Source organism: Schistocerca serialis, chromosome 4 (assembly GCF_023864345.2).
Source record: "Schistocerca serialis cubense isolate TAMUIC-IGC-003099 chromosome 4, iqSchSeri2.2, whole genome shotgun sequence".
Classification (NCBI taxonomy): Eukaryota; Metazoa; Arthropoda; class Insecta; order Orthoptera; family Acrididae; genus Schistocerca; species Schistocerca serialis.
In genome coordinates, this window is record NC_064641.1 from 219953278 (window position 1) to 219976077 (window position 22800).

The 22800-nt window shown below is 40.9% G+C and overlaps 1 protein-coding gene across 3 annotated transcripts in view; it reads left to right on the forward strand.

Moving 5' to 3' along the window:
• LOC126474018 (putative mediator of RNA polymerase II transcription subunit 12) overlaps nt 1–22800 on the forward strand; it is a 951360-nt gene that overhangs the window by 67134 nt on the left and 861426 nt on the right. For 2 of the 3 annotated variants that reach the window (XM_050101418.1, XM_050101421.1), the window contains exon 2: nt 13638–13713. The exons of the other annotated variant lie outside the window; for it this stretch is intronic. The gene's annotated coding sequence lies outside the window, so the exon portion shown is untranslated. The remainder of the gene's footprint in view (nt 1–13637; nt 13714–22800) is intronic. 3 annotated transcript variants of the gene reach the window in all.

Sequence of the window (22800 nt, forward strand, 5' to 3'; positions counted from 1 at the left end):
AACCTGCGACCGTAGCAGCAGCGCGATTCCGGACTGAAGCTCCTAGAACCCCTCGGCTACAACGGCCGGCAGTAGAACCATAATAAACTCACTGAGTTTGCAACGTACCCATCAGTTGGCTTTACGAGTGCAGTGCACTGACAAAATGGGGACAGAGTAAGAAAAGAGTCTTTATGTGCTGAAACATGAGAGATTTTTATCTGTTACAACAGTACTATGCTCATTCAGAAGGAATTATAGAAAAGAACCGCCATGTAAACTGAGTATTCTATGTTGGTATCGACAATTTAGGGACACCGGTTTTCTCTGTAGTCGGAAAAGTAACAATCGACCAAGTGTACCAGCAACAGACGAGAGGGTGAGCGAAAGTTTCGTACGCAGTAAAAGAAAAAGGTCAAGTCTCTGCACAAGCCACCCACGTGGAATACCGTAGCGAACAGCGAACAGTGTGGAAGATTTTGCAACGGCTGTTACATTCCAAACCGTACCGTCTGCACTTCGTGCAAGAATTGGCTCAAATGGTTCAAATGGCTCTGAGCACTATGGGACTTAACTTCTGAGGTCATCAGTCCCCTAGAACTTAGAACTACTTAAATCTAACTAACCTAAGGACATCATACACATCCATGCCCGATGCAGGATTCGAACCTGCGACCGTAGCGGTCGCGCGGTTCCAGACTGTAGCGCCTAGAACCGCTCGGCCACTCCGGCCGGCGTGCAAGAATTAAAACCGGAAGATTATAGGAGCCTTCAATTTTACACCAGATGGCAGGAAGCACTTGAGGATGAACATTTCGCCTCCAAGCTGATATTCAGCACGGAAGCAAGCGTCCTTCTATCTGGAAAGGTTAACTGCCACGATGCGAGACCTCGGGGGCACTGAGCATCCTTATGAACTCTGGAGCATGAACGAGATACACAGAAGGTTAACGTTTCTTGTGCAGTGGCACAGGCGAAACTGTATGGGCCATTTTTCTTCTGCGAGAAGACCTGTCAGTAGCTTGGAAGAGGATGTCAAATTAAACACCGTGCTTTCCAACCTTATTTTCTTTGGCCATCAGTTTCAGCGTTTTACTACGCTTTCTTCAGGCCCCTGACCGACGTGTAGGAAGAATCTACCTCGGTTGTGATCAAAACAGGGCTATCAATACTGGTATTAGTGGAAATTTGCTACAGTGATCACTTCAACCATCACCTGCCGATTCAAAAGTTACGCCAATACGAGGGGCGTTTGAAAAGTCTGTGCAAAATCCGAGAGACGGCACCGCCGGCGCGTATCGATGTCATGTTTAGTTAGTAGCATCTTTGGAAAGAATGACACCAAGTTTTATACATATTGGTCTATTTCTTTGTGTTTGGCAGGAAGTCGAGTGACTGTCAAAAAATGGACGAAGAAGAATTTCGTGTGGTGATTAAACATTACATTGTGAAAGGCAAAACGCCTCAGGAGACTAAAGAGAAGCTTGATAAGCATTACGACGATTTTGCACCTTTGATTAGAACACAGTATAAGTGGTTTCAAAATTTTCGGAGTGGCCATGAGGGCACAAGTGATGCTGAACGTTCTGGACGCCATGTGGAGGCTACGGCTCCAGAAATCATTGATAAAATCCACGATACGGTGATGAATGACACAAGAGTTAAGGTACGTGAGATTGCTAGTTCTGTGGGCATCTCGAATGAACGGCTACATAATATTTTGCATAAATATTTGGACATGAGAAAGCTATCCGCAAGATGGGTTCCGCGATTGCTCACGCTTGACCAAAAACGGAATCGTGTGAAGTGTTGCAAAGTCGGTTTGTTGCAGTTCAAGAAGAATCCGCAGACTTTAAGCATTGTTTCGTCACTGTGGATGAAATATGGACACATTACTATACTCCTGAGACCAAACAACAATCTAAACAATGGGTTACCAAGGGAGAATCTGCACCAATAAAGGCGAAGACCATTCCTTCGGCCGGAAAGGTTATGGCGACTGTCTTTTGGGATTTGCAAGGGATAATCCTCATCGACTATCTCGAAAAGTGTAAAACTATTATAAGTGCATATTATTCATCGTTATTGGACCGTTTGAAAACCGAGCTGCAAGAAAAACGCCGGCGATTGGACCGCAAAAAAGGCCTTTTCCATCACGACAGTGCACCAGCACACACCTCAGCAGTTGTGGTCGCAAAATTATTGGAAATAGGATTCCAACTCGTTTCACGCCCCCCCCCCCCCCCCTATTCCCCAAACTTGGCTCCCTCGGACTTACTATTCGTTGCCCAATTCGAAGAAATGGCTGGCGGGACAAAGATTTTATTCAAACGAGGAGGTGATTGCAGCAACTAATAGCTATTTTGAAGACTTGGACAATTCCTATTATTCGGAAGGGATCAACAAATTAGAACAGCGTTGGACGAAGTGTATAAGTCTAAAAGGAAACTATGTCGAAAAATAAAAAATGTTTATCCCAAACACGTAAGTAGTTTTTATTTTTGCACGGACTTTTCAAACGCTCCTCGCATTGTCAACATTTTTACGAATTTTTGAAAAAAATTTCAGACCTGGAAATAAATTTATGACACTTGGCGTTAAAAAGCTTACGTATTTTTGATAAATTATACAGATGTGGAAATACTGTAAATTACTCCAGTATTGTCATCATCTTAATGTATTTTTGGCAAATAATACAGATGTGAGAATAACATTGACATGAACATTGTGTGTGTGCTTACATATTTTTGATAAATAATATAGATGTGGAAATAGTGTAAGTTACACACTGTTGTCAATAAGTTTCCGTATTTTCGGACAAATAATTCGGATTGCTTGGATGATTTTCTACATGGAACCAATTTATGCACTTTGGATCGTTTGGATACTTTTTAAAAAGACACTAGTTTATGCAATTCACGTCGTTTAGATACTTTCGTACAGGGCTACGACGGCGTCTCCGAGACCACATACTGTCTGACAGACTATTTTTAATAGATAGTACAAAATGGGCTGTGAGAGACCTAAATATGTGTTTAAATACACCCGCGCGCGCGCACGTGTGTGTGTTTGTATGTGAGAGAGAAAGAGAGAGAGATGAAATTTACTGACGAGGCAGAATTATTTGCTGACAAAACTGCAGACACTATGTACATTGTTACGCTCTGCATGTGTGTCAGGTTTCTGCGAAGTCAGACAAGTCCACACCAGATAAAATTTGCCTCCATCTGCAACAGCTTTCGACAATCACTGTACTCACTACAAAACTACCAACAAGAATAATATCATCGTTGATTTAGAGAGCTCTCTGTTTGGCTGATTCACTATAATGACTGGTAAAATATCGGACTGTGATTGGGGAGAGCAAAAAATGTGTGTTTTCGTTTAGAAGCTCTTGATTGGACAAGTATTGTGGCTTAAGATGGAGTTGAAAAAATGTAAGTGTACTCTAAAATACTGGGCTGTGATTAGAAGGTCAAAATATATGTGTATTGGTTTAAAAGTTCTCTGACTGGCAAAAGGGGCGTGGCTTAAGAAGAAGTTGGAAAAATGTGATTGGTCGTTAACATACTGGTCTGTGATTGGGAGATATAAATGTGTGTGTCGGCTTGGAACCTCTCTGAATGGTGTAACACTCCGGTTTAATCTACTGACTTATCCCGCTCGATCTGGATCTGATAGCAGCCCAAATAGATAATAATTAATGTGACCGTGTGCCTAATGGGGCTGGCAATCGGATTGGACTGCTACGGAGTTGTTACATTCCATTTTGTCCTTCGCAAATACTGTAATAATGTACTGTTTGGTGGCAAGATGAACAACAAACACAGCTTCATTAATCGACAACCTATATTTATCACCAAAAACACAAAGTAAGGAGACAGCCACTGCCTTCGTCAATACACTGTTAATAACGGCTAATCTCAGCACAGGCCTCTTTGTTATTCATTATCGTCACACGCAACATACAATCACTGTAATCCAACACTATAATCCAAATAATGCCGGCGCGGTAGACGCGAAAATACAAATATCGGCACAAAAATGTCACTGAACCACACTAGTAATTATACTTTCTCACTTTCCCGTATAATACTAACACAAAGGGGTTGAACCGCGGCGATGGCCACTCCCTTTGTCGGTAATTTCTATCAATTGCTGGCTTCTGCTCAGCTCTGCCCGCCTCGCGGGAACCTACAACACGCACTGACTTGACTCAACTCTCGCTCTCGCGACCCGACACACTAATCGATAGTTACCCTGTCGACCTGTGTGAGTGCAAACCTAGTAGTAAGGGCCTGCGGACCCCTTACATCCCCGCCCTCGAAAACTTCTTTAGAGCCGCAGGCGAAAAAGAATCGGCAAGGGAATGAAACATTGCTACATTTGAACAAACACACAGTGTAAATAATTAATGAAATTACAATTCATCAAAGAATCCCTCGACTCCAGTAGTGGGCTGCCTCCACAATAATTTTTACAAAAGGTTATACATCTCATAAATATGGCATTGTCCAAATTACAATTTTTATATCAACCAGCAATAGTCCTCTCTAGCCCAATATTGAATGAAACACACAACATATACACTCAAAAATTATTACTTAAACACAGGACATATGAATTACTATACTACAAATTAGTTATTACAGGTTTTATACTCATTCTTAGATAATCTTCGACATGAAATATGCAATTCTAATTGTAATACATCACAAAACACAATGTAAATAAACCTTTCCCTCTTTCAAATGTTCATTTTACAGCTAATGTCCTAAATATATCTTAGCATGTTTGTACGAGTCATTAACTACATATCTGTTATAACTTGCTATAGCAAACACAAGAAAAGAAACTAGTTGAATGCCAGCTACCCCTTTGGTATGCCGTCCTTTCAGCGGGGTTCGTGCTGTCCATACTACTATCACTCTAATTTATAACTCACTTGGCCAACACTTATAAAAGTTAAGGAAGAAATTCACGACTTATTGCTACAGCAAAGACAAGAAAACAAACTAGGTGAATGCCAGCTACCCCTTTGGTATGCCATCCTTTCAGCGGGGTTCGTGCCATCCATACTACTACCACACTAATTTATAACTCACTTGGCCAACACACATAAACATTAAGGAAGAAATTCACAACTTATTGCTACATTGTACCGCTAAGCATGTCTTACATAGTTATTTGCAATACTACAACTAATGTGGTCATCCAATGAAAAATTTTAAACTATTGATTATTTCATTTTGCCAAACCTTACTGCCATATGTGAATTGTTATCAAGAAAGCTTAGATGAGAGGTACAATATTCCTTGTTATATTCACATTAATTCAAATCCACTATATGGATTTTTGTCATTCATTACTCAGTACCAGAATCCTGCTTCTAAAGCTTGACCTACGTATAACCATAATTAACTTTGATAGCTAATTGGGTACATGAATTACTAATTATTCATTAATTACACTTGTTTTATCAGCATACTTCAGATAAACATGTATACCTACAAATAACTTGCAAACAGATGTTGCTCATGTGCTAAATGACATACTTCAATATTTCAAACATCCCATGCTCAATATACATCATTACACATAACTCCCTCAACTTAATAGCAACTTCCACTGATATATATCTCTTCAACCTACATCAACCCTCCATATTTGCTGCAATAACCACATAAAAATACTACTTCAGGCTCCTTAGCCTCTCTATTCATCATATTTCACATCATTTATTCGAACAACTATCTCCTTGTGTATTTGTTTCTTTATATGTTCATCTACTTACAAGCTGATACATTACTTCAATTTTCTTACAACAGTTTGACCTTTTCATGTCTCATAAAACAACTCTATAAGATTACACAAAATCTTGTTTGACCAATTAGCTTCCCACGACATTTTGTATACATTAGCTTTTTTATTTGGTTCTCATTTTATTACTTCTGGCACTATTCACTTTGTAATGTACTCACACTAAACTGAGCTTTCAACTTATTGTTTCTTTGACACCTCACACACTACATCAACAGTAACTACTTATCCTTATTTTAAGTCAACTATAAATTTACTACATGGTTCCTGACTAAATTACTTGGATGACCACTACCAATCCTAACTACTACTCACTAACTTTCTTAACCTAAGGATAGAGAAAGATGGTAGAGGAGTGAAACTTGAAATTAGAAATAAAGTCTCACCCAGCTGGGAGTGTACCAGTCGCCACTTGGTATACCAGCAAAAGAGTTGCTAGCTCCCTACACCTAACTTTCTTCAATTCGTACCTCTTCCTCATCTGGGTTATCCCTGTTCTCGTGTGAGTAGTACCTTTTTATGTTTTCCACATGTTCCTTACCATGCACTCTCTTTGTCCGTGCATACTCCAACTCCACAGTGTTAGGATGATCAATTTTTATAATCCTATACGGTCCCTTATAAACGTGGTTAAACTTATGTATTTCAGAGTTTATTTTCTTTGATCTAGCATGAACCTTTACTAATACCAGGTCTCCCACTCGGTAAGTTATCGGTTTCACTAGCTTGTCGTGTCTTTCCTGTCTTTTCCTAGCCTTCTCCTTCATACTTAATTCCACCAGCTCCAATTTCCTTTCCCAGGTCAATGAACTTCCTGGTGGGTAGACTACCAACTCACGAAAAATACTATCGGGTTCTTGATTGAGCAATACTTCACATGGGGCAAACCCTGTAGAATCATGTGGGAGGTGATTCCTAACCCGCTCAAATTCTTCCAGATATTCTTTCCATGAACCATGCTTCCTATGACAGTAGGTTCGGCATAAACGGTTCAATTCCTTCATTGTTCGTTCCGCTGGGTTAGAAGCTGGCCTATACCTAGAAATGGCAATTTGCTCTATTCCGTGCTCACTTAGCATCTCTGTCCATTCCTTTGACCTGAACTGTGACCCATTATCACTCAAAATTCGCTTAAGAATACACACCTTTTGAAAATAGTCTTTCTCAAAATGGTTAATGATGGCTCTACTAGTAGCTTTCTTCAATGGGTAAAATTTTATGTACTTGGAAACCAGTTCTTCCACTACTAAGATTTGTGTGTAATTCCCTCGTGAGGCAGGAAGTGGCCCAAAGAGATCCACTGCAACTATGTCCTTAATTGCTGTTGGTACATTTGGATGCATATATCCCTTGTGCTGTACTGTAGTCGTTTTAGATTTTTGACAGGTGTCACATGTACTCAGTATTTTACGTATACGCCTTCCCATGTTTTTGAATGCACAATCTAATTTCAACTTTTCCAGGCACTTCTTCGGTCCATAATGCGCATTACTATAGTGCGTGTACCAAATTAATTTTTCTACCACATGCTCAGGCACACAGAGTTTCCAGTTCTCCTCACTCTCCTTGTTTCTTTTATAAAGTATCCCATTATGAATATAATAAAATGTGCGAATCCTTTCCTCTCCTGCACACCTGTATTTGTTTTTAATTGTCTTTAATTTCTCGTCCTCGTTCTGTTCCCTATGCACATTCTTTAGGAACTTCTTATGCAGTCTTCATACTGTACTCCCCTCATCAGGTTAATTCTAACTCCTTCTCTTTCCGGCCTGTCCACCAACATTCCTCTTGAGTCAGCTGGTAATCTTGACAGAGCATCAGGTATTATGTGTGTTGCTCCTGTTTCATAAATTATCTCGAAGTCATAGTCCTGTAATGCCAGGGCCCATCGCGTTAGTCTGCTATGCCTCAACTTGCTTGTAGTCAGAAATGTAAGGGCCTTATGGTCAGTCACGACTTTCACATGCCTCCCGGCCAAATAGTACCGGAAACGCTTAAACCCCCACACAATTGCCAATGCCTCCCTTTCAGTAATCGAATATTTCCTCTCCCAAGCATTTAAACTTCTGCTACCGAACGCTATTGTTCTTACACTCTCACCATTTCCGCTCCTCTCTATTTGGTACAAATGTATTCCTAGTCCATAGTCAGAGCTGTCTGCTCCTAAATAAAAATCCTTGGAAAAATCCGGGTGGTACAATATATCCGCACTATATAGTGCTTCCTTGATATTCTCAAACTCTGTTTGGCACTCTACACTCCAATGCCACGGCATCCTCGCCTTAGTCAATTCCCTCATACTCGGGGCATTAAGTACAGATCCTTTGACAAATTTTCTATAAAACTCACAAACCCCGAAGAATGCTCGCAACTGTTTCTTACTATGGGGGGTCGGAAAATTTCTAATAGCCTCCATTTTACTAGGATCAGGATAGATACCCTCCTCGGATATTATATGGCCCAGAAATTTTATCTTTGATTTGCCAAATTCCGACTTGTCCAGGTTTACAGTTACCCCTGCAGTTTCAAAAGCTGCCAAGATTGCATCCAGTCTATTCAAATGTTCTTCCCATGATTCGCTTGCTATCAAGAGGTCATCCACGTAGACGGTGACCTTCTTAAGTAACTCCTCGCCTAGTATCTTATCCATCACTCTTATAAATTCAGACACTGACACATTAAGTCCAAACGGCAACACCCTAAATTGATAGCACTTTCCTCCATAAGTAAATGCCGTATACTGGCGAGACTCTGTGGCCAATGGTATCTGCCAGTAACCAGCAGTCAAGTCGATACTACTAAGCACCTTTGCTCCTCGGAATTTTTGAATCAGTTCTTCTATAGTCTCTGGTTTGTCCCTCTCCGGTTCGATGATTTTGTTCACTGTTCGTGCATCCAAAACTATCCTCACCTTTCCATCCTTCTTATCAACGACAAATAGGGGGTTGTTGTATTGACTATTGGTCCTTTCTATAACACCAAGGTCCATCATCCTCTGTATTTCTTCATCTACTGCTCTTCGTATCGCCTGGGGAATGGAATACTGTTTTATATTGAACGGTTTATGGTTCTTTATCTTTAGCTTACACTCCACCCCTTTCATGATACCTGGCCGTCGAGAAAATACTTTACAACGCCTGTATAATACTGTGGCTAATTTCTTCTTAGTCCTCTCATCTAGGTGTGTCATCTCCTCCAACTTTTTTCTGATCTTATCCTCTTTATGCCTATCCTCTCGTGCTAATCCCTCAAGGTATATCAACACTTCTCCTCCTAGTTCCTCTTCCCCGTATCCCGTGGTGGGTTCCTCTTCATGACACAAATTTACTCTTCTGAATTCTTCCTCTTCTTCGATTGCACTCCCCTCAGTAAACTTTAACCTCTTCTCTTCTCCCTTTCTTCCTTTGACCTTGATAGTACCTTCATCAAAACTCACTACTGCATCAACTTCATTCAACCAATCTATCCCTAAAATAATTGATGTGTTCAATCCGTGACCACCACCAAAAATGTTGCTTCGTATTCTTCTCCCTCTATCTCGAAGGTAATCAACACTTGTTCTTTAATAGGTTTACTCCTTGCACCCAACGCGTTCACAATTCTCACTCCACTCACTGGGAAACTAGGCAAGCTAATATTTGCTTTTAGTATCTGTTCATATAACCTTTTGGATACTGCACATGCTTCACTTCCTGTATCGACTAATGCCTCGATATTCAGTCCACATAACTTGATCCCTATCATGGGTAGCATGGGTTCTTTGGGAATCCCACTTCTTTCCTCCAGTAGATCTTCTCTTAGGTCTCCACCATTGTCGTGTCTTAGTAGGTTTACCCTGGTCCTCGTAGCTCTCACTCCCGATCGGACCTCATCTGGAGTGTCATTCAGTTTTCCGGTCTCTCCACCTCTTCTATATGCACCGTGTCATTCATTCGCCTATCCCATCTTCTCTCATGATCTCTTGGTTCTTCACTCCTTCTCCAATCATTTCTCCATTGACGTTCACCACCATGGGTCCTGTACCTATGACCACCACCTCTTCCTCTATAATTAGACGAATTACCAAAATGATTCCTTGGGTCATTACCTCCCCCTCGGTTTTGATCATTAGCTTGATTGTGTCCCTGTGATCGAACAGATTCCAACTCTTCCAGTATCTCCATCAAGGCCTCCCTATTTTTAATTAGGCTCCCAGATACAGTTTCTTGCATTTTCTGATTCAATCTTCTTTTTATCGCAGATATCATTACGTCATCACTCAGGGGTTGTTCCAGGGTCTCGTTCAATTCCCACAAATGTTCGGCAAACTCTCTCAACGTATCTCTCCATGTACTAAGTGACTTGCGATGGAGTAGGTCCTCAATTGCTGCACATTGATGGCTTTTGGACCAGTATTTCTTCAAGAATTACTCTTCAAACTGATCATAACTAGTAGTCCCTTCCTTCTTCCTGACTCCCCAAGTGAAGGCCTCACCTTCCATTCTATCTATTGCAAATTGAATCTTGTCTGAGTCCTTAAGATGTGCTGGGAAAACTCCTTTTAGCCATTTCATAAATATCATTGGGTCCAACCCTCCTTTCGGTCTAAATTTCTGCCCTGTATTATTAAGGACGCACCAATTATCACTGCTCATCAATGTAACGACCTTACCTCCCCCAATGGCTAAGGTGGCATTGCTAATTCGTGTATCAATTTCTTATGTCTTGCTCTCCAATTGCTGCACTCTCTTGTTATCCTCTTCTCGTTGCGCGGCTATAGCATTTCTCAGATTGATAGCCAGTTGGTTTTGCCTATCTCCTATCCCCTTAACCGCATCATTGCATTGTCTCTGCATCTGCGTCACCTCGGCGATTCGATGATTGCAATTTGTTTCCACTTCGTTGATTCTTTCTCCCAATTCGGCTTTCGTTTCTTCAATATCGTCTTCTATCTTTTTTGTTAACTTTCCTTCCATCTTCTCCACGTCTCCCTGGACTTGGTCTATGCTCTTCTGTAGCTTTCTCTCTCTCTCGTCGACGTCCATCTTCAGTCGCTCTTGTAACGCCTGCATTTCCTTCTTCAGACTACATTCCATCTTCATCTGCGATGTTTTGATCTCTTGTGCTATAGTTTCTTGTAAACTTTTCTCTAACGATGCGTTAGTTTCTTGTAAACGCTTCTCTAACGATTCTCTTGTTTCTTGTGAATTCTTCTCTAACGATTCTCGTAAATCTTCCTTTAGTGATGCGTTATTTTCTTTTAGCAAGGCTGCCAACATCGACCATATATCTGCACCCTCGGAAACTGGCTTATCTCTCGTTGTTCGTCCCGGTGTCTCGGGATAACTAGTTGAGTGTGCTAATGGGCTATCTGATGATACTCCATAATCACTGATACCCGAATCATCTTGGTCTTCCTGTCCTATCCCTTTCCTCTCAACTACTGCCTCACAAACCTGCTTATCTTCAGTAGAGATGTTTGTTTATTTTTAATGCACAGGTAGTAATATAGAATAACCTCTAGTAACCCAAAACACTCCTAATTACCATGAAACTAATCAAACAGCACCTGCAGTATTTTCAGTTAATCCCTAAATTGATACAATATGCAAGAGCATCGAACATAACAACTCTCAAAACCTAATCACTTACATAGCTTATGTAAAATGTTTTAAATAAGATAAATCATACCATTCATAAAATCTTTACATATAAAATCCCCCAAAAACAATGAGCATATCTGTATAATTACCATTTAGACAGCGCAGTATGCATAAATAAGTATGCTCAATTTCAGAGTATGCTTCGCAAATTTTTCGGAAATTACTACAATTGGGCACTTGTCCTAATGTAAATATCAGTTAAAAATTGATTATTTATCGCGAAGACTGCACACCGCAATTTAATGTTATGTCAACCAGTCGTCTTTACTCTCCCAACTGACGTTACTGCGACTCGCGATGTTTTGACGTTTGAGGTGGGCGTGGCGCTGTACTGCCGCTGGAGCTGCATGAGGTCGCGCCGCTGTTGCAAGTCGTCGTAGTTCTCCGTCGGCCGCTCCGTGGCGTTGCAGGCGGACGTAGTTTGTAGTTCGGCTGCTAGATGTCGGGACGGCGCTCGGTGTAGTGCGTCTGTGCTTGAACTACTCTTTGCACAGGTAGTTGGGATGACATGTGAAATCACCTCGCAGATTGAAGCTCTTTGGCGCAACTGCTACACGTGTCTGCGTGACGTCACTCAATAATTGCGTCGCCACAATACGTTGTCGTCTGCATAACAGTTTATGGGTCCACACAAAGCTGTCCGATTTTCACTGTTCAAAAAGCAATTTCAGTCAAAATACTATTATTAAACACTTCTGTGACACTTTCGTGACGAATTCTCGGTTCGTTTTGCTATTTTAATGTTCACACGTGTCTTTCTTTAGTGTCCACTTTTCACAGTTTTTCGCGCGGATTTACGCATTTGCTCATTATAACACAGTTTATTGACACTATATTCCTATTTAATATGGCAAGAAAAAGTTTAGTCACAATCGTAAGATATTATTACTTCGTATTGTTCAAAAATGCACTGTTCCTTGTCGCGATTTTAACGTTCATGCACTGTCTCGATCCAAACTGAAAAAACACTTTCTTGCGTTAAGCAAGGTAAAATTATCTATTGTTCTTTACTACTCGTCCGAAAATTGCACTAGTCCTTTCACGGTAAGCCAAGGGTGTAACACTCCGGTTTAATCTACTGACTTATCCTGCTCGATCGGGATCTGATAGCAGCCCAAATAGATAATAATTAATGTGACTGTGTGCCTAATGGGGCTGGCAATCGGATTGGACTGCTACAGAGTTGTTACATTCCATTTTGTCCTTCGCAAATACTGTAATAATGTACTGTTTGGTGGCAAGATGAACAACAAACACAGCTTCATTAATCGACAACCTATATTTATCACCAAAAACACAAAGTAAGGAGACAGCCACTGCCTTCGTCAATACACTGTTAATAACGGCTAATCTCAGCACAGGCCTCTTTGTTATTCATTATCGTCACACGCAACATACAGTCACTGTAATCCAACACTATAATCCAAATAATGCCGGCGCGGTAGACGCGAAAATACAAATATCGGCACAAAAATGTCACTGAACCACACTAGTAATTATACTTTCTCACTTTCCCGTATAATACTAACACAAAGGGGTTGAACCGCGGCGATGGCCACTCCCTTTGTCGGTAATTTCTATCAATTGCTGGCTTCTGCTCAGCTCTGCCCGCCTCGCGGGAACCTACAACACGCACTGACTTGACTCAACTTTCGCTCTCGCGACCCGACACACTAATCGATAGTTACCCTGTCGACCTGTGTGAGTGCAAACCTAGTAGTAAGGGCCTGCGGACCCCTTACAATGGTCGACGCCCAAAAAAATTTGGCGTGTCTTAGTAGAGGAGAGGGGAATGATGATACTACAGAAAGAGACATATCTTGTTACAATATGGGTACGCCACAAACACAAACACGGTATGTATTCCTTCACCGAAAAGTGTTGTAGAATGGGCTTAACTATCGTACTACTAAGGAACCAAATTATTGTCGTTTCAAGTGCATGTATAATTATTTATTGATAAATTGTCTTAATGAACGAAACTCAAGTCCCAGTAAATGGTAAAAATGCACACCTTGGAAGTTCTGTTAAGCAGACTATTGATGCATCTGACAGCTGTTCACCTTTTAAGAACTGTAAATACTATTTCAGTAACAAACTGCTCTAATGTTAGCTTCTGATACCTTAATGTGTATAGTAAGGTGTGTTTTATTGTAAATTAATGTTTTCTTATTTTTTGACCTTTTGTGACTGCAGCACCGGCGCCACTACAGCCTACACCACCACAAGCACAGCTTGCTGTCGCTAAATTGTTCATAATTACGACTTAAAGGTAAGTAATATTTCTTTTTATTTAAGTTTATAACGACTGCAGCTTCGCTTAAGAATTCGTATGTACACTCTCAGTGATGCTCTTTTGCGATTTCTTGTAAGTGACATTGCAGTGGGACGCAAAAAAGTGAAATTTTATGTGCTGTTCGCCACAGCATTTCCCCTGACTCGTACCTCACACCTCTCTCTCACTACAGACACTCCTAAAATAATATGTGTCGCTTGAGAGCAACCTGATTTACATTCAAGATTCTCTCTTTCGAGACACGTGGCTCCTTCTCGGTTCTCAAACCTGTGCTCCCTCCTGTGCAACATTATTAACGTATTTTGTGGTTAAACAGGCCACTTTTGAAAATGAAACGATGTAATGAAATGAAATGATGTCATGATCATGTTCTGTCCTGTCACCACCACAACTTCATCTGATACTTGATATACACTCCTGGAAATTGAAATAAGAACACCGTGAATTCATTGTCCCAGGAAGGGGAAACTTTATTGACACATTCCTGGGGTCAGATACATCACATGATCACACTGACAGAACCACTGGCACATAGACACAGGCAACAGAGCATGCACAATGTCGGCACTAGTACAGTGTATGTCCACCTTTCGCAGCAATGCAGGCTGCTATTCTCCCATGGAGACGATCGTAGAGATGCTGGATGTAGTCCTGTGGAACGGCTTGCCATGCCATTTCCACCTGGCGCCTCAGTTGGACCAGCGTTCGTGCTGGACGTGCAGACCGCGTGAGACGACGCTTCATCCAGTCCCAAACATGCTCAATGGGGGACAGATCCGGAGATCTTGCTGGCCAGGGTAGTTGACTTACACCTTCTAGAGCACGTTAGGTGGCACGGGATACATGCGGACGTGCATTGTCCTGCTGGAACAGCAAGTTGCCTTGCCGGTCTAGGAATGGTAGAACGATGGGTTCGATGACGGTTTGGATGTACCGTGCACTATTCAGTGTCCCTTCGACGATCACCAGTGGTGTACGGCCAGTGTAGGAGATCGCTCCCCACACCATGATGCCGGGTGTTGGCCCTGTGTGCCTCGGTCGTATGCAGTCCTGATTGTGGCACGGCGCCAAACACGCATACGACCATCATTGGCACCAAGGCAGAAGCGACTCTCAACGCTGAAGACGACACGTCTCCATTCGTCCCTCCATTCACGCCTGTCGCGACACCACTGGACGCGGGCTGCACGATGTTGGGGCGTGAGCGGAAGACGGCCTAACGGTGTGCGGGACCGTAGCCCAGCTTCATGGAGACGGTTGCGAATTGTCCTCGCCGATACCCCAGGAGCAACAGTGTCCCTAATTTGCTGGGAAGTGGCGGTGCGGTCCCTACGGCACTGCGTAGGATCCTACGGTCTTGGCGTGCATCCGTGCGTCGCTGCGGTCCGGTCCCAGGTCGACGGGCATGTGCACCTTCCGCCGACCACTGGCGACAACATCGATGTACTGTGGAGACCTCACGCCCCACGTGTTGAGCAATTCGGCGGTACGTCCACCCGGCCTCCCGCATGCCCACTATACGCCCTCGCTCAAAGTCCGTCAACTGCACATACGGTTCACGTCCACGCTGTCGCGGCATGCTACCAGTGTTAAAGACTGCGATGGAGCTCCGTATGCCACGGCAAACTGGCTGACACTGACGGCGGCGGTGCACATATGCTGCGCAGCTAGCGCCATTCGACGGCCAACACCGCGGTTCCTGGTGTGTCCGCTGTGCCGTGCGTGTGATCATTGCTTGTACAGCCCTCTCGCAGTGTCCGGAGCAAGTATGGTGGGTCTGACACACCGGTGTCAATGTGTTCTTTTTTCCATTTCCAGGAGTGTAATTTGAATGAACATCGTCAATTTCGTGAATGTCTGCAGTTTCGCCTCATTTGAGGAAGAATATGCCAAAGAAAGAAAAATTGTTTTATGTGGGCACTCTCAGATATTGCCGTAAAATTCAGTTACTGATTTTATTCGTTGCCCATGGATGACAAGCACCCAACAAAACGAGTGAATCGTTCATTTCTGTTCTAGCAGCTATACTTGAAATTAATATTTTCTAATTTTAATAGACCATAAGATTGTTTTCTAGGAAGTCTGAATGTAAACTTCTGATAAACGAACACTTTGTATCTCTTTGCTTTCTTTTCCTTGAAACATAAAATTGTTATTTTGTAACTAACCTTGACAAGGGAGTGAGACAGGGGAGCAGCTTATCCACAGTGTTATTCAATCTGTACATTGAACAAACTATGAAGGAAACAATGAAGAAATTTGGAAAGTAAATTAAAATTCAGGGAGTAGAAATAGAAACTTCACAGTTTACCAGTGACATTGTAATTGTCCCAGAGATGGGAAAAGGACTTGGAAGATCAGTTGGACAGAACTGATAATGTTTTGAAAGAGGTTATAAAATTAATATCAACAAAGTAAAAGAACAAAAGCGGAATATAGTTGAAATAAATCAGAAACACTGATAAGAGTCGGATTAGAAAAACGAGACACTAAAAGTAGTCTATGAGTTTTGCTTTTTGGGCAGCAAAATAACTGATGGTGGCCGAAGCAGAGAGCATATAAAATTCAGTCTAGCAACAAAAGCAAAGTGTTCTAAGAAAGAAAAATTTGTTGACAGCCAACATAAATTTAAGTTCAAAAATAGCTCTGAGCACTATGGGGCATAACTTCTGAGGTCATCAGTCCCCTAGAACTTAGAACTACTTAAACCTAACTAACCTAAGGACATCACAACATCCATGCCCGAGGCAGGATTCGAACCTGCGACCGTAGCGGTCGCGCGGTTCCAGACTGTAGCGCCTAGTACCAGCTGGCCACCCCGGCCGGCATATATTTAAGTGTTAGAAAATCTTTTCTGAAGATATTTGCAGTGTAGCGAAAGTGAAACAAGGACACTAAGAAATTCAGGCAAGAAGAGAATAGAAACTTTTGAATGTGGTGCTATAGAAGAATATTAAAAGTTAGATAAGTGTACCAGTTGTAATGCTACAGGGTCTCAAGTCTACCACTCAGCCGTGGTTGCGAGTCTAGAGTTCCAAGCCTCAGGAATTGGTGAGGGTGGTCTTGCCAATATCTGCAGATTGCATAGATGCAGGGGTAGAGCAATGGCATCACAATCCAAGCTGTTTAAATCTAAGATAGCTGTCACAAGAAATTCAGAAATGGAAGGTGACGGTGGTGGGAAATTAATAAATGCAAGATTGCGGAACAAACCTAGTTGTGCTAGGTGGAAACACAAAAAAATGCAAGATGACATAACTATGTCACTTGTACTGGTGGTCATTATGGCGCCATGTTCAAAAATATCTTAACGATTAGCAATTTACGTCATATTCGAAAGTATACAAAAAAACTTGTGTTTTTTCATCAAAAATATGTAATATTGACAGTACTACTATAAATTACAGTATTTCCACATCTAAAATATTGGTATTACCAAGATACTTATGACACAATGCTAATTGCACATACAGGTTAAGTAATGCTTATCAATGGACAAATATTTCATTTGTACTTTACACTCAAATGAAATATTTCAACATTTACATTATCTGCATTATTTTTCTATAAAACACATTATGCCTAGCAACTGTCAGAATGTAATTTCCATATCAAAAATATTTGCTACAATTCGTACCAAAAACATAGCCGTAGACTCTCATATTAAGTGCCCCAAGCTATTTTGTGGTCTAAATTGTTCTATAACAGTACAAAACACACGTATCTAAAAATAACATGCTAAGCAGGTAGTTGAAATTTCATTTTAAATCTAAATTGACACAAACAAATAGAAATTTTGGATTATTGTTGGTTGCTGGAAGAGTGTAATTAATGTGTAACTTAACTTGACATCTAAATATGACTGTAGATTCTCAGATTGCACAATTATATTTCCACCACATTTAAATTATTCTATATCAGTAAAAAACACATGTAGCAGGTAATGTAGTAGTATCTGACTGTTTCGCTTAGGCCTTAATGAGACATAATTATTGGTAGTACAAAACTAAGCTGATCAATCACCATTTTGGGGGAGGGGAACAATTATTCTATAACAGTGCAAACCACACATGGGTAAATGGCTCTGAGCACTATGGGACTCAACTGCTGTGGTCATAAGTCCCCTAGAACTTAGAACTACTTAAACCTAACTAACCTAAGGACAGCACACAACACCCAGCCATCACGAGGCAGAGAAAATCCCTGACCCCGCCGGGAATCGAACCCGGGAACCCGGGCGTGGGAAGCGAGAACGCTACCGCACGACCACGAGATGCGGGCCACACATGGGTAAAGTAACATGCTAATCAGGCAATGCAGGAATAGTTGACACTTCCTCTTAGGCCTAAGTGAGGCTATGTTACCGATAGTATGAAATCAAATTTTCAGCATTTGATTAAGTACCATTCTAGGGAGGGGGAAGATGATAACTATCTTGTTCTCCATTAGAAAAACATGACTGACATAACTGACTGGCTGATATAGTTTTTTTTAATTATTGTTTTTCTTGGACATACCTGGGGTTGTGTTCAACTGGTGATCTATACACCACTCACATTTTCTCGCACACTTACACAACAAACTGTAGTAAAAATGGTGAGTTTTGATGAGGTGTTTAATGTGTTGTATCACTTAAACTACATATTTTCGTAATACACAAATATAGATTCATAATACGAACTGTAGACGTAACTCAGTCAAAGACAATGATATAACAAGCTTCCACACAAATAGGAAAGTTCGATATCATGAAAATATTATCTCAGCATCCAAATAAAATTATCAAAATATGAAAAACTTGGGGTATAAAATACATGCAGATCGCTTATAGTAATACATAAGTACAGGGTGTACATAAAGTCTTGGAACACTTTCAGTTATTTATTGCACAAGAACCAAACATCGTACAGGTATCATACATATGTCATTTTGAAGAGAAACCTTGAAAGTTTTTTTCCATGTATACAACCACAGCGTAGTTTGGTAATTTGCCAATAGTCAGTGCTAATCGCAAACATGGCAAGTTCAGGTGTGTAGCGAGCTTTCTGTGTTGGATTTCGACAAAAACAAGTGTGCTACAGCTATTCAACAGATGTTTAGAACGAAGTACAGTAAGAAACCACCAACAAGGAAGGCCATTTACCACTGGCACAACAAATTCATTATGACGGGTTGCTTGTGCCTGACAAGCAGAAGCAGACGTCCCAGTGTGAGTGAAGTTAATGTGGAGCACGTACGAGAGACATTCATAAGGAGTCCAAAGAAATCGGTGCATCGTGCATCCTGTGAACTCGAAATGGCTCCAGTGATGGCGTGGAAAGTTCTGCGACAGAAGCTGTCTATGAAACCATTCAAATTGGAGCTAGTGCAGAAGCTCAATGACAACGACAAAGACAAGCGTTTTGAGTATTGTTCGCAGTTGCAATAACTGAATGAGGATGGGGATGGTATTGTTGATCGCTTAATTTTTAACAACTAAGCCACTTTTCACACTAATGGGAAAGTGAACACGCATAATTGTCGAATCTGGGGTACAAAACATCCACACGAATGCATTGAATTTGAGCGTGATTCCCCAAAGGTAAATGTGCCTTGTCACGTCGAAAACTGTACAGGCCATTCTTCTTCGCCGAGAGCACTGTCACTGGATATTCCTACTTGGACATGTTGCAGCAATGGTTGATGCCTCAAATGCAGTTGGACTCTCCGTTCATGTTTCAGCAGTGTGGGGTTCCACCCCATTTTCAGTGTGAAGTTCGTGGGTACCTGAACAAGGAGCTGCGCATCGATGGATTGGCCGTGCTACAGAAGGAGACAGCTGTTTCGTGAAATGGCCTCCCCGATCACCAGATCTCACTCAGTGTGACTCTTTTGTGTGGGGACACATTAAAAACCGGGTGTACGTACCGCCTCTACAATATGGGAAGCGACTGCCACAGTCTACGATGCCATGCTGGGACGGGTATGAGAATTCGATTACCATATTGACGTCTGCCAGGTCATTCATGGTTCGCATATCGAATGTTTGTAAAAAAACTTTCAGAGTTTCTCTTCAAAATGTATGACATCTGTACAATGTTTAATTCCTGTGCAATAAATAATTGGAAGTGTTTCTGGACTTTATGTACACCCTGTATAACTGCAGATCTCTGATCATGAGCGAAAATCGTCTTCCACCAAAATAAAACTATATTCATTGTTGATCAACAACAAATGTGGCACTGCTGTTAAAACTTAACTATTCTAGAACAGTAAAAAAGGTTCATATGGCTCACATATTGGCACTGATGGTATAACTTGCAGGTTAAGCAGCAGCTGTCAATGAGCTTAGTTCGATCTTTGTACCACACATTAAAGAAACCAGTATTATATGTGAAAATATGTAAATATTTGTTCTAAAACACTACACACTACTGATAGATATCTAACTGCTGATCCAGCTTACACCTAAAACTGTACTTGTTGATGATATAATTTGATTTTTGTACTAAAAGTAATAGCGTAATTCCCATGTCTAAATTGACTGTGTTATTTGTCAAAAACTCATAGTTTGACTACAGTTGATAAAGTAAGTCGGATATTGTGCTAGGGTGTTAACTTTATCTTGCAGCACAGAAGTTTCAGTGTCTTATGCATATAATACTGACTTATGCTGTCAGACAGTGGAGACTACACGTCACTTCGATGAAATAACATTCTGAACAGTAGTATACACATTGTATGAGTAAGAAACTAAGATTTCTGAGCTTTGATCCATCCACTGTCAGATACCTGTTAAAGTTAGCCATATACTGTAGTGACTGCATGCTATGGTATTAACTTTATCTTGCAGCACAGAATGTTTTTCATCTTCTGCTGATAATGTTAACTTATGCTATTCCACAGTTGAAACTACATGGTTCTTTGTCCCTGTACATTGTCACGTAACGAACTGCTCCATACATCAACAAAATTATAACAAATTGCTCTATACATAAGCATATTACAGCAAAATTGTAGCAAATTGCTTCATAAGCCACTGTATTATAGCAAATTTGTGACAAATTATTTCACAAATCGTCATTTAACGGCAAAATTGTAACAAAATGCTGAATAGACGGCTATGTTACAGATAAACTGTAACAAATTGTTCCACACGTCGACATTTCTTGCTTCATAAGCCACTGTATTATAGCAAATTTATGACAAATTATTACACAAATCGTCATTTCACGGCAAAATTGTAACAAAATGCTGAATAGACGGCTATGTTAAAGATACTCTGTAACAAATTGTTCCACACATCGACATTTTAAAGCAAAATTGTAACACATTGCTCCATATATCGCTATGTTCAGCAAAATTGTAACAAATTGTCCCAGGCGTTGATATGTTACAGTCAAACTGTAAAAAATGGCTTCTTATATCGCCATATTATAGCAAAATTGTAATAAATTGCTCCATGCATCACCAAGTTACAGCAAAATTGTAATAAATTAACCCTTACATTGTCACCACACAGCAAAACTGTAACAAAATGCTCCATAGGTCGCTGTGTTACAGAAAAATTGTGACACATGGTCACATATATCGACATATTACAGCCAAGTTGTAACAAATTACCCCATGCCTCACCACTGTTACATGAGGAAGAAACATTCACCAAACGGTGTGAGAATGCAGAATGATTTGATCGTCTATCGAAATGAAACAACTGAGTGGTATTATGTCACTGGACTAGCACTTGCTGGCCACATGCAAAATCTGATAGGTATGAAAAGGGTTGCTTATCCTGCCAATACGTGAGAATTGGTGAATGAGTGTGTCTGTACAGGGACAATTTGAAAGTGCCCAACGAAGGATGGGTCAGAGAAAAAACCAGTTAAGCCACTTTTTCTTTAAAATTGAGTTAATGCTACAGCTTGATTTGGACTGATCATAGTCATCTGTAAAAGTGAAAAGAAAAACAGATGAGTCCAGAGATATTAGTATTCGAAGTTTTGCTGTAAGGGGAACTAACCGTGTTAATCAATTTTACATTGGAAATCAGCGTTTGGCGGCTTTAGTGCAGGTCTTATTACATTCGACGCCACATTGGTCAACCTGCGCGCCGGATGGGGATGAAATGAAGATGATGACAACACAACACCCATTCCCTGAGCGGAGAAAATCCCCGACCCAGCCGGGAATCGAACCCGGGACGGCAGTCTGTCACGCTGACCGTTCAGCTATCGGGGCGGACCATTTTTATATTAAGCAACAACTTTTAATACGTTCCCTCAGTATGCATGTTCTTGCGACTGACAAATCTTTTTTTCTGTTTATTATGAATACGTTATGAAAAAGGGAACAAATGAAGTGAGGTCATTATTTTTTCACTTCATCACTCATGCCTTGGATGAGGACGCTGAATACCTCTATACAAGGTGTCCTAGGAGGAATGGTTAATATTAAGGAATATGACAGGAACGACCATTTGAAGCAAAAAAGTCTGTTAAACATGGACTCTGAAATGCATACCTTAAGAGCTATGAGCACTTGTTCAATAGAAGAGATGTTTTATGTAGTGAAGATGAACAAATGCTCACAGCTGTTCAGGGACCAACTTTAGAGACCATGTTCACTGTAAATTTATTTCTGTTCTGGTCCATACTATCACCACTCACAATATGGAAAGCAAAAAGCTTGCAATAGAAGAAATTTGTTTCGCATTTTTGTGAGATGAATTGCTCATAGCTCGTAAAGTATACATTTTGGAGCGCATTTTTAATTGACTGTGTTGCTTCGAATGACCATTCCTGTTATATCCCTCAATATTGACCACTCCTCCTTGGGCATCCTCTATATTTTATGATTCTGCTGGTGGTCAAAATAAAAACTTCACTGTCTTCTCCTTTTGTTCATTATGTAACTCTTAATCGAATTAGTGGCTTTGTTGGTTCCTGACCACTTGTCTTGTATAGGTGCCTAAAGGATGCTGCGTTCTCGGAAGTTTAACGTTGTTTCCAAAAATCTCGAGAAGTTATTGACCGATTTACTTCAGACTTTTACACAATACTTTCAAAAAACATTCAGACGGACAAA